An 11,996-nucleotide genomic window follows, 5' to 3' on the forward strand; every position below is an offset into this window, starting at 1 on the left:
GGGTGGCCACCCCTCGGCCCAGCTGGCCACGCTAAGCACATCACCGCCGTGACGTCCAATCAGACTCAGCTGCTGGCACAGTCCAGGTATCGGCCCCCAAGAACATTCTGGATCACAATTCACAGTACTGATTGCGATCTGGGCCACACGTGGCTGAATGTATTTACAGGAGGACGCCACAGCCGATCTGGCTGGACTGAGAACATTGCCCACTGTACATTCTTACAACACCATTTTATTTGCACTTTATTAAACTTTTATGGCTTTTTTCTGCCTATCTACTTTATGGGAGTGTTTCTTGTTCTTATGACTGCAGTGATACTTTAAGCTACAACTATTAATGTGTAAAATTAGTTTGGAAGTCGCCTTATCATTAAACATTTCACAAGCAAGCAGTCAAAGGCACCAAACCCGGAGGCCTCTTTTCTTCTCTGAGCCAAACCTACATTGGACTCAAAGAAAATGGCACATGGAGAGGGGCTGGATCTCTAGCGCCCATCCCTAGGGGGCCTCCTGGGGAGCAGATATGGAGGGAGAAGCCCTGGGCTACGGCACCGTCTTACTAAAGAAAAGTCCATTTGGGTAAATGTAAGTGCCAGACTTAAGAGATTAAGCAAACCATGAAAAGAAACCACTAACCACAGCTTCTCCAAAACAGAACTAAACTCCCTTTAGTTTGAATTGGAAAAGCAGAAGTGATGATCAGGATACAAAAAAAAATGACAAAGCATCTGAAACAGGAGAATAATCAAGGGCCACTGTCTCTTCCTGTGTGAGTGGGAGCCTCGCATCTAAGCTGGTTTTAGAAGGTTGCTACTTTGGACTGAAAGTTATCCCCAACCCCAGTTTGTAAGCAAGTGGAGCAGAACGCTTCAATTATTTCAAGGTTTAGCGGTAAAGCTCTGCAACTGTCACAACCATTTTAATTGGTGTGAATTTTAAAGTGACTCAATCTGTTAGCTGGAGTATCTAACGGCTTAACCACGGGGTCATGTTGGAAAATTATTCCAATTGCTTTTGTTTTCTCTACTGAAGATGCATTTGAATGTTCTTGTAGTTTGCAGTTGGCTGGTTCTGATGTTTGGTCTGAGGAGGCCCAAGTAACCGGAGAGGAAGAATCTGAAACCTCAAGACACTCTAGTGCTGTCTGGGGAGATGGAGACCCCAACCCGAGAGCCACTGACGGACTCAGCACGGGCGCAGGGCCGCCAGAAGCATCGGGCCACGTATTTGCTGCTTACAAAACAACATAAGCACACACCCCCAGGTGTGTACACATGCCCTGTACACGCTAATGTCTGTCTATGCTAACACCAGCACACACCCCCAGGTGTGTACACTTCCTCTGTACACGCTCACGTCTGTCCATGCCAACAGCACACACCCCCGAGGTGTGCACACACACTCTGTACACATCTGTCCCTGCCAATGCCAGCACACATCCCCAGGTGTGCACACACGCTCTGTACACACTCACATCCCTCCCTGCCAATATGAGCACACACCCCCAGGGGTGCACACACACTCTGCACATACTCACGTCTGTCCCTGCAGCCTGAGTCAGTCACAGAGAGGCAGAGGAGGAGTAGGAAGGACGTAATGGGCACTGAGGTTCTGGGCCGGTTCCCCTCTCTACCTCGGGAGAGACCCCTCATGTGATCCTGCTGTCACTCACCGTTCCGCCTCCATCCTCCATCCTCCCACCGGGATCAGGAGGACGCCCACTGCACAGAGCTGTGATGAGCATGAACAGAAGATTGCAAGAGCTCACGCCAAGGTGCTGAGCACGGGGCCTACGGAGTGCTTCTTTCTGCTGTGGCTGACATCAACAAACAAGAGGCTGACACGGCTTCCGCAGAGAATGTCACTCGCTGAGAAACTGAAACGTGTGACCTAGGAGCCTGTGAAGGTCTAAGAACAAACCAACAAACCAAACGGTTTTGTTTGTTTTTCGAACACCATAGCCTGTTTTTTCTTTTTTCTCATGCTGTACCTTGGGTATCATTTAGTTTAATTTCAAAGTAAGTCCAATAAATACACAAAATCACAGGACTGAGCATGGAGCATTGTTTCACTTCATGTCCTCCAGCCTTTAGGGCACATTAAGGAAAGACATGATTCCAGGACTCCCATTAGAAAGGCTGCCCTGAGGCACCTGCTGGGGCAGCCAAATTGCAGCTGTTGATGCTGCCCCCAAGCTGCTTGGATGAAGCACAAGATTCCAGAGGTCTCTTCTCTTCTGCCCTTCACCCAGGAGAGAAGGTGGAGGGAGAATGGTGAGAGAAAACAGGAAGAAGGAGGGGGGAAGGAGGGAGAGAGGAGGGGGGAGAGAGGGAGAGAGGAGGGCGAGGGAGGGAGAGAGGAGGCAGGAGGGAGGGAGAGGAGAGGAGAGAGGGAGAGGAGAGGGGGGAGGGAGGGAGAGGAGAGGGGGGAGGGAGGGAGAGAGGAGGAGGGAGGGAAGGAGCGAGGAGGGGGGAGGAAGGGAGAGAGGATGAGGGAGAGAAGGAGAGAGGAGGGTGGAGGGAGGGAGGAGGGGCATGTTCCATCCACCAAGGCAGCTGCACTGCAGAGAGAATGGAGGGTGTGTTGCCTCTCAGGACAGCAAGTTCACGCTGTTTATAATTGTTAGCATAAACAATGACCCGCTGAGGACAGGGCTGCAATTGGAGTTGACAACGTTTTATTTCCATAGTTGATATTGGGGACCTGGACCTAAAGCACCGTGCCTTGCCCTTTCGCCAGATGGGCCAATGCCTCTCCATACTTGCCTCTATTTTAACTAAATACCCGATATTGACTAGGAATTATGACGTGTAGGATACCCCTTACCACAGTAACGTCAAACTCACGTTCTAAATGCAATTTGCTCAGGGACTGGCTTCTAAGTCTGGGTAGGAATGTTAAGCTCAGGCCAGTTCAATTCAATGAGCATTTATCAAGAAACTCCTAGACCAAGAGCTGTGTTAGACACTGGGTATGGGGTGATGGGGATACGAAGATGTGGAAATAGAACTCGAGAAGCTCAAATGTTCTCATTTCATTCCCTAATGCAATTACCTAGCTTCAACCTGAAGGCTGTAATGTCTAAATTCACTTTTTCTTTATTCCAGTTCTACATAACAAAGCATAAATAATCACAGAGGAATGATTCTGTGTTGGACTATTCAGTGGACAGAGAAGAGCATTCTGACCGGCGTGAGACACTGTCTCCGTCCCCAGGGAGCCCGTGAGGTGGCTGCACGGAGCACACGCGTGAAGATTCAGGAGCACGAGTGTCAGGTGATGGGAGGGGCATGGAGGCAGCACCAGACAGATGCCTGCCGAGGGGCCACTGCAGCCGGGCTGGCCGGGAAGGTCATGGGAGTGGGCGCAGGCATCTACCTCCAGCCGCACTTCGTTTTCATGAGGACACGTGCAGGGAAGGGGATGACACCGAAATGCTGTGGCGCTGAGGGGAGGAGGGGAGGGACGCAGGGCTGAGGGCTGGCCACCACCCCTTGCGTCCCTGCCCCTATGAACGCTGCCAATATCAGCCCCAACGGGGAGAAGTGAGGGGGGTGAAAGAGGTGGACAGACTTGGCTTCCATGGAATTCACAGATTCCAGTCATTAAAAATCCCTTCTGAGTTTTCATCTGGAAAACTTTGCAAATGTATTTAGGGACAAGAGGCAGAAGATGAAGCCAACACAGTTGGGCTCAAACCGCCGCCCTTCTCCTTCTCTCTGCATCCAGGACCCGCCCTGAGCCCCTGAGTGCGAGGACCCCGAGCTGCCCAGCCCAAGGGCACGGCCCCTGACCAGAGAAGGGAGCCGCACAGCGGGGCCCCCAGCACGTGGATGGCAGAATCTGTGCTATCTCAGTCCCAGGACCCCAAGCAGAGAAGGCCTGGGACTCCCAGCTGAAGCTTTACTGTCTCCTCTGTCACCAAAGTCGAGAAGGACTGAGTGGGACCAAGGCCGGACCTGCCGGCTCCTCAGTGGCTGCCGATGTGTCCCTCAGGCTGCAGGTGAGACCGTCTTGTGATTCTCCAGACAGTGGCGAAAATCACAGCCAGGAGTGCTCCACTTGCCCCAAAACTCAAGCATAGACTGAGGAAGGCCCCGCCCGTTCAGATCCCCGTCCAGGCTTGTGTGCCACACTCGAGAGGCACACGGCACCAGAACATGGCACTTTAAGTGGCTTTGTGGGGTGTAGAAACACAAAGTGTGGTCTCGAGTGGCTCAGAAGTCACTCCCACCAGCCTGCGGGACCCGGATGGCCCCTTTGGACGTGGCTGGAGTCTCTCCAGGGCGGGCTCCAAACTCCCAAGGATGAGGTGAGCGTCGGTCTTGCTCTGACCTGAGGAAGGCCCCTGACAAGTATCCTGAACATGCAGGCACACTGCTGGCTGACTCATGAAGGGACCTGCTGAGCCAGGAGCCAGGGACTCGACTGACACACGAACCCTGCCCAGGCGCCCACCTGGGGCGCCCACGAGAAAACTACGGAAGCTGTGAAGACGGAGGTGTGCACGGGGCTGGGAGAATCCTGGGAGAAGCCGCACTGGGGACCGGGAGGGACGGAAGGCTGGGCCCCACAAGCAAACGGCGGAGGCACTCGGTGCCCTGTAGAACCCTCTGCACCCACAACTGCAGGCCTGGCTGGCAGCACGACCTTGTCTGCAGGGGCCCAGGAGCATGTGTGTTTGGCAGGCGCTGCCCTCCTGGAGCCACACTACAGGTACCGTCATTTTAGAGGCAGGTACCTGATATCAACGATGACAATCAACCATGCCACCCTGAATTACAGCCGTGTCCTCAGCGGGTCACTATTTACGCTGACAATTACAAAGAGTTTGAACTCGCTGTCCCAAGAGGCAACAAACCCTTCATTATCAGGGCCGCAAGCCTCTGTGCAGCCCTCCTCCCCCGCCGCTTTCCGTCGGGGCAACGTGAAGTCCCATGACGGTGACTCAGAGCCAGCCCAGTAGCTTCAGTGCAGGAAAAATCACAAAAACTCAAAACACATCCTAAACATGGGCAGTTGGTAGGAGCCGATTCCTCAATTCAACCTGTTCAGAGGCTTTCTGGGCTAGCACAGCTCTGATCACAGGCTTGCGCTTTCTGCTCCCCATGAAGGGCGGCAAGGAGGCCGGGCTCTGCCATTCTGCAGGCTCCGCTACGTGGAACCTGCCCTGTGGCCTCGGTGGCCTGTGCCAGACAGCGTGACCGTCGCCCGCAGTGAACACTCCGCACAGCGGAGCAGGCTTGGGGAAGAACAAAAACTTACCTGTAAGCCTAGAGAAGACACTAAGCCACGCACGGCCTCACGCGCACTGCATGTCAATCGCCGCCGAAGCAGGAACGAGCTCTTAATAGTTCCAGTAAATGCAAAGGCCGCCCTGGAAAACTGCGTGAACCTTTCTGACCACTCACAGGTGGGGAGCCACTGCCTGAGACACAAAGGTGAAGAATTAACCTGAAACTGCATATTATAAAACATATTTTTAAATGATGGCGCTTAATTTAAAAGACTCCCAAAGAGTACTGCATTAGAAAGTGACAGAGTGAAACCGTGAGGCTGACCACAGGAGTCCCTGGAAATGTCACCAAATGTTGTGTCAAAACTGGGAAACAGAAGAACTGCACCTGATGAAACATTCGATTAATCACTCGAGTCCTCCCCACATACGAAGCTATGTAAAAAGTGTTCCCAGAAGGTAAAGTGAGCAGGAGGGCTGTGAACACTCAAAGAGAGAGCCACTTCATCCACGGACCACAACAAAAGAAACGCTAACAAGTGCCGACGACAGGCTGGAGTCCAGGGCTCCTGAGGCAGGGATCGGAGCCCCCTGGACACACAGACACAGGAGCTGCAGGAAAGGGAAGCAGACACCCCGGACCAGTGGCAGGACCCAAGGTTTCTGCCCTCCAGGGCACACTGGGACCAGCCACTGCACAGGTGGACACACGGTGCTTTAACCTGTGCTGGGGGAAGGAGCCCTCACTCTCAGGGTGGAGACCGCAGCTCGATCGGGCCAGCCTCCCTGCTGGGCACAGCCTGAGCCACACAGGATGCTGAGGTGCCCCAACGTTGGGGTGCTCAGAGCCACTCAGCTGAGATCGTGGTGCTTTCTGTAACCACCCTCGTTTCTTTATGGTATAGATCTGGACTCCATCCTTTGCAATGTGTGGGGTTCTAGGAAGAGGCTGGCCAGCCGGGGAAGTATCCTGGGCTCTGTCCCAGTGATGACGAACTTGGCTCCTCACAGGGCGGCCTATTCACCACAGTGACCCCCGGGGACCACGCCTGCACCCACCTTGCTGAAGATAATTCACTTCTCATCCGTGAAAGAATAAAGCTGGACCAACTCAATTTCACACTCACTTCCAACTTTAACAACTTGTGTTAGGAAATCAAAGACAAGGACTCTGACCATGTCACAAACCCAGGAAGAAAAACCCGAGACTAACGGAACGATGCCACCTTCGCGGTTCCGAGCTTAACTAGTTGTTTTTCTTTTCTGGTCTGTTTTTCTCTTTTGGTTTAAATAATTAAAGATCCTCGTTGACAAGTAAAAAAAATTCTCTATGAAGCTAAAAAAAGGGGTTCTAAGTAAACATTTAAACATTCTTCCCTATACTTTTAAAAACAGTTGCAATTATAGCTCTACTTACTGTTAAGTACTTTAACTAAATGAAAGTTTAATTATACAGACTGGTAATTATAAAAAATAAGGCTACATATTCATGGCATCATGAATAATTAATAAGAACTCTTTGATTTCATTCAGACCAGGGATTCTGTGCTAATAGGCTCTCAGCTGTCTTGAAATAATGGTGAAATTTTAAAATTACTTTTGTACTTAAACGTGTCCCCAAAGTGAAGCACAGCGGCTAACATCCATCATGGTGCCCAGCAGTGCGACCCGCCACACTATGGCAGACACCCTGATTCACCAGGGCTGCATCCCGGAGCTGTGCTAGTGCAGAGAATGTTCAGGAAACAGACCAGGTGGCAGGAGGGGGTCTTGTCCTCAAGGAACCTCATGAGTCTTGCTAGGGGGACAAACAGCGAGAGAATGAAACCTGTAGCCATGGAATCTGGACAGCGATACCCAGGCCTCGCCATGCATACCCCCTAGCTAGCATATCCGTGAGACCCGTCTGGCACAGGCAGCAGCAGGGTCCGGCCCTTGGAGCACAGGGATGGCAGAGCAGGGCCATCAAAGCGGGTGGCATGCCGACAGCGGCTTCTCCGCAAGAGCTCCTGGCTCTCACGGAGCTGAGGGCTCCACAATGGGAAATTCTGGTTGAGCTCCAGGGGAAAGCCGGTGGGAGGCCCGTCTCCTCTGTCCCCATCTCCTCTGCCCCAACCCTGGAAGAGGGTCAGATATCAATGCTAACTCTTGTGCTGACTCAATTAATTCAAACAATTCAGAAAACAAACTTGCTTTAAGTATTAATTTCCTAAAAAGAACTAACATGAGTTCAAATAATTCACATAATTAAAATGATTTTAATTGTTAATTTAATTAAAACATCTCCGTTTTCACAGCGTCACGTACCTTGGTACTTTCTCCTTATTGCGTTTCCCATCTTCCAGGGCAGGTTTCCTTCCACCCAGGGCAGCAGCGACTCTGGTGTCTCGGGTGTTCCCAGGCTTCCGTCAGCCCCTGGGGGGCTTACAGTTCTGCAGCGGTCCCCATCCTCATTAATCTGCATAAGAACATCCATCTGCAGAGATGCCCTGTGGCCCCGTGGCCACATCTGACGTGCAGCTAAACCCTGGGCGTGTCGCCTGGTGACAGCAGATGACAAAACTGTGGGCAAGGTAGCACCTCTGGGCGCCGACACTCTTAATGAGTTTTTTACAAGACCATTCTTTAATGGGTGAACCCTGACAGGAAACACTAAAGATTGTTTTTAACTATTTTTATATCAAGACATATCTTTATCTAACGTTCACTCAATGCTAAATGTCACTTCTCCAGCCTACCCATTTAAGAATACCTAAAAGTGAAGACTGGAATGACGCTTTCAAACACATACTCTACTCATGCATTCCCGGGAGCAGAGAGCAGCTTAATGTTTTCACGATATGCAGGCATGAAGTTTGGCGAAGGCATTTTAATATTTTTACCTGAATATTTTAATAAAATCAAAAGATCATTTTCACTCTAATACTCTACTTAGAATGTAATTTTCCATTAAATAAACAGTCAATGTTCAGTAACCCACATGCTGATAAACTTTTGAAAAGTTTAGAAAGTATTAAGTATAATCAAAGATTACTTTTAATTTTCGAGCTGGCAAGAGCCTGTGTCAGGGAACAGAGTTCAGATTGAAGAGATAAAAGCACGATTATTTTCTTAAAGAAAAGCGAAATTCATAAAAGAGACCAGGTGATTCTATAAAGCAACACAGAATCCGTTTTCAGAAAAGGCAAACGTGGACCACAGAACATCAGTGTTGCCCGTGATGAGAGAAACAGTTAAAAAGAAGAATTCACGGTGGCCCAGCATAGATCAGGTGTGGGAGGACAGAGAGGTGAAGAAATGATCCTCCTTCTAACTTCCCAGAAAGGCACAAATGGCCAGCACTGTAACTGAAGACCACGCAGGCACCAGTGTGAACTCAAACTCCATGGCCAGCACCGTAACTGGAGACCACATGGGCAATGCTGTGAACTCAGACCCCACAGCCCACACCATAACTGGAGACCACACGGGCACCAGTGTGAACTCAGACCCAACGGCACCTGCCTGGACTGCTCCAGCCACCAGCAGAACCTGTTGTGCAGCTGAACTGGAAGCTGATTCTGGAAAGAACTGAGGAGCATGAGGACGAGATCCTTCTACCTCAACAGGGATCAATTTTTTAACGATTTCTTTCTGTCAGAAAACTGTTAATAAAATACTTTGTTCTAAAATGACCAGGATTTCAGCAGCCTCTACATTCCTTCATGTCAATCAAAGCTTAGGCACGTGGGTTACTTCACTGTTCATGACACCTTTTTCAAATAAACCCCGGGGCCGCCTGTGTACCCAAGAGCCTGGGCCCTGAGCATTCAGAGAAAACGTCCAGGGCGAGAGTGTTCACGTCCCAGCGGTGCAGTAGAGCGCATGGGGGGAGTTTAAGCCACAAGTGGCCACACCTCCCCTGCCTCTGGCCAGTGCCCACTGCTCACACACACACTCCTTCCTCAGCCCATCCTGAGCCACGGGGCCCTCGCGTAACCAAGGTCACTGCAGCACCTCCAGGAACAAACTGGTTACAGGTGGACTGCTCTCTACGCAAGGTACGCTAGATTAAGAAAACTGACTAAAAACAGTAGGAAGAAAAACTCACTCCACCCATTGAGGCAAGAGAAATGCACACAGCCTCTGAAATCACTGCAGAGGAGTTTTCCTGGGTTAGGTACGCGGTGGGGTGACCCTACCCCATAGCGGGGCAATGGCACATGGTGGGAACCAAGGAACATCTCCGAATAAATGTAGGAAAATGCACTCAACTCCCAAACAGAGAGAGAAACTGCTTTTTTCCTTAAAAGCTTCTGTCTTTTATTCTCAGAAAGACTCTCTTTGGTGTCTTGACTGCTGACGGGACAAGCCCATCTTCCCCAGAAAGCCGCCCTGGACAGTCTCCAGATCCTACAGCCCTCAGGTCCACCTTGCCTACTGATGATCCCACATTACAAAACCTAATCATCAGAAAAAGCTTCCCAGTCCGCAGCTCACAAGTGACATTTTATTCAGGGAAATGCTATTAAAAACCTGGGGCTCTGTGTAAACGCTGTCCCCTAGGTACTGAGGCTCCACACAGATGGCACACAGGGAGACAGGCCTCACCCCTTCCTGGTGCCCCATGTCTCTCTTGACATTTTATTAGCTGAGTTTTGTGGCGGTTTGTTACTTTTAACCTGCCTGTCCAAGGCAGCTGCACTAAACTACTTGTCCAGGGCAGATCCACTCATAATGACCATCAGCTCAGAGTTGGAAGTAGCACTGGAGAATGAGGTGGTTTCAGGGCACTATGCTTCCCTGCCCTCTTTTCCAGGGGTGCCAAGTAAGTTTCTGCCGTGGCTGAGGATGTCAGCACTACACTAACATTAGTTCAATGGCAGGCCACCAATTAATACTTAAAGAACAATCTCCTTAAAAGCGAAACCCCATCTCTACCAAAAATACAAAAAATTAGCTGGGCATGGTGGTGAGTGCCTATAATCTCAGCTACTGGGGAACTGAGGCAGGAGAACTGTTTGAACCCAGGAGGCAGAGATTGCAGTGAGCTGAGATTGCACCATTGCACTCCAGCCTGGGCAACAAGAGTGAGACTCCATCAAAAAAAAAAAAAAAAAAAGAAAAGAAAAGAAAGAAAGGAAGGAAGGAAGGAAGGAAGGAAGGAAGGAAGAGAGAAGAGAAAAGAAAAGAAAAAGAAAAAAAGAAAAAAAGAAAGAAAGAAAGAAAGAAAGAAAGAAAAAGAAAGAAAGAAAGAAAGAAAGAAAGAAAGAGATTCTCACGACACTGTCAACATCTTCAGTTCTTCCCGAGGGTAGCATAAAATTATCACACACAACGTAAACTCAATCAGATCAACGTTCTTTCCTCACCGATCCATACCTAAATCCTTATTTCAAACTGGCCCCAATTTTTCAGAATTTAAGAAGACTGAGAGGAATAACCACGAACAAGCAAGGTTTACGCAGACGTCAGTCTTCCCAACTCTCGCTCAGGAGCTCACCCCAAACTCCTCCTGTGGAATCAGCCTGGATAACAGTCCCTGGTGGCCTCACAAGAACAGACGCTCCCACGAACCCACGACAGACCCCACCATTCAGCCCCAGGCAGAGGAGGGAGGCAGACGGTCACGAAAGCCGGAAAAGCAGGGAACTGTGACTTGTCTGACTTAATGTAGGCGATTGGGCTAAAAAACAAGGCACGTCCACCAGTGAATGGGGTGAGCCCCCAGCTGTCTGCGCAGAGGCTGTAAATATGAAGGAACTCACTTCCCTGCACACTGAAGTCCATCAACGTCTCCACATCGACCGCACCTGGGCTCTGCTCACCCCTCACAGACTAGGATGAGAGTGGCCGCGTCTGGATAGAATGTCAAGGACGGATGGACAGACATCCTGGACAGACACTGTACAGAGACCAGGGGCGGAAACCCCTCCCCGCTTCGAGCCGTCCCACCCTTCCTGGACCAAACCAACGTACATCTCACATATATTGTTGTCTCACATCTCCCTAAAACGTGTAAGACCAAGTTGTGCCCCAAACACCTTGGGCACGTGTCCAGGACCTCCTGAGGCTGTGGCAGTGTGTCCTCAACCCCTCTTGAGGCTGTGTCTTTAACCTTGGGAAAAGGAACTCTCTATGGGCCGAGAACCGTCTCAGAGATCCTTCTGGTTTACAGGAAGCATTCTCTCCTGCGAGTATAACGATGAAATCATGTGGAATTACAAAGTGCCACTTTAGTAAAGGCCAAAGGAACTAGGGTTCGATGTGCTTAAAAAACAAACAAAAACAAGTAACGTTCTGTCAATGGACCATGACGGCCACACCCCCTTTTGCAGTGAAGATGTCAACTGGGACGAGAGGCCCCTCCTGCCTACCCTCTGATCCCACTTCCCAGGGTCTAGGATCCCACTGCTCAGGGAAAAGTAACCCCAGCTTCACGGGGCTCAGGCCTCCAAACCCAACTCCTACCCATGCTGGAGAATCACCCCAGGGACTAGCGAAATGGCAGGTGCAACTCTCACCTCATCCCCTTAAAGGGGAAAAGGCACCTTCCCGCTCCTCTTCCTGCTGGTGGGAACAGGGGCAAGAGCTGGAGGGGCAGGAGCTGGACGGGCAAGAGCTGGAGGGGCAGGAGCTGGAGGGGCAAGAGCTGGAGGGGCAGGAGCTGGAGGGGCAGGAGCTGGAGGGGCAGGAGCTGGAGGGGCAGGAGTCGGGCAGCAGGAGGGAAGCAGCCTGGGTCCCTGCTAGTCACAGATGGCAAATGCCAACCATCCCC

At 50.7% G+C, this 11,996-nt stretch overlaps 1 long non-coding RNA gene across 1 annotated transcript; it reads right to left on the minus strand.

Moving 5' to 3' along the window:
* Positions 1 to 17: 17 nt before the first annotated feature.
* On the minus strand, positions 18 to 10,352 carry LOC126947319 (uncharacterized). Its single transcript, XR_007723018.1, has 3 exons — positions 7,547 to 10,352; positions 5,269 to 5,431; positions 18 to 1,911 (listed from the first exon to the last, which is right to left on the minus strand). It is a non-coding gene; the product is annotated as an uncharacterized LOC126947319 (long non-coding RNA).
* Between the last annotated feature and the right edge of the window lie 1,644 nt (positions 10,353 to 11,996).

The sequence above is a fragment of the Macaca thibetana genome, unplaced genomic scaffold (assembly GCF_024542745.1).
Source record: "Macaca thibetana thibetana isolate TM-01 unplaced genomic scaffold, ASM2454274v1 unplaced_scaffolds137, whole genome shotgun sequence".
NCBI classification, from domain to species: Eukaryota; Metazoa; Chordata; class Mammalia; order Primates; family Cercopithecidae; genus Macaca; species Macaca thibetana.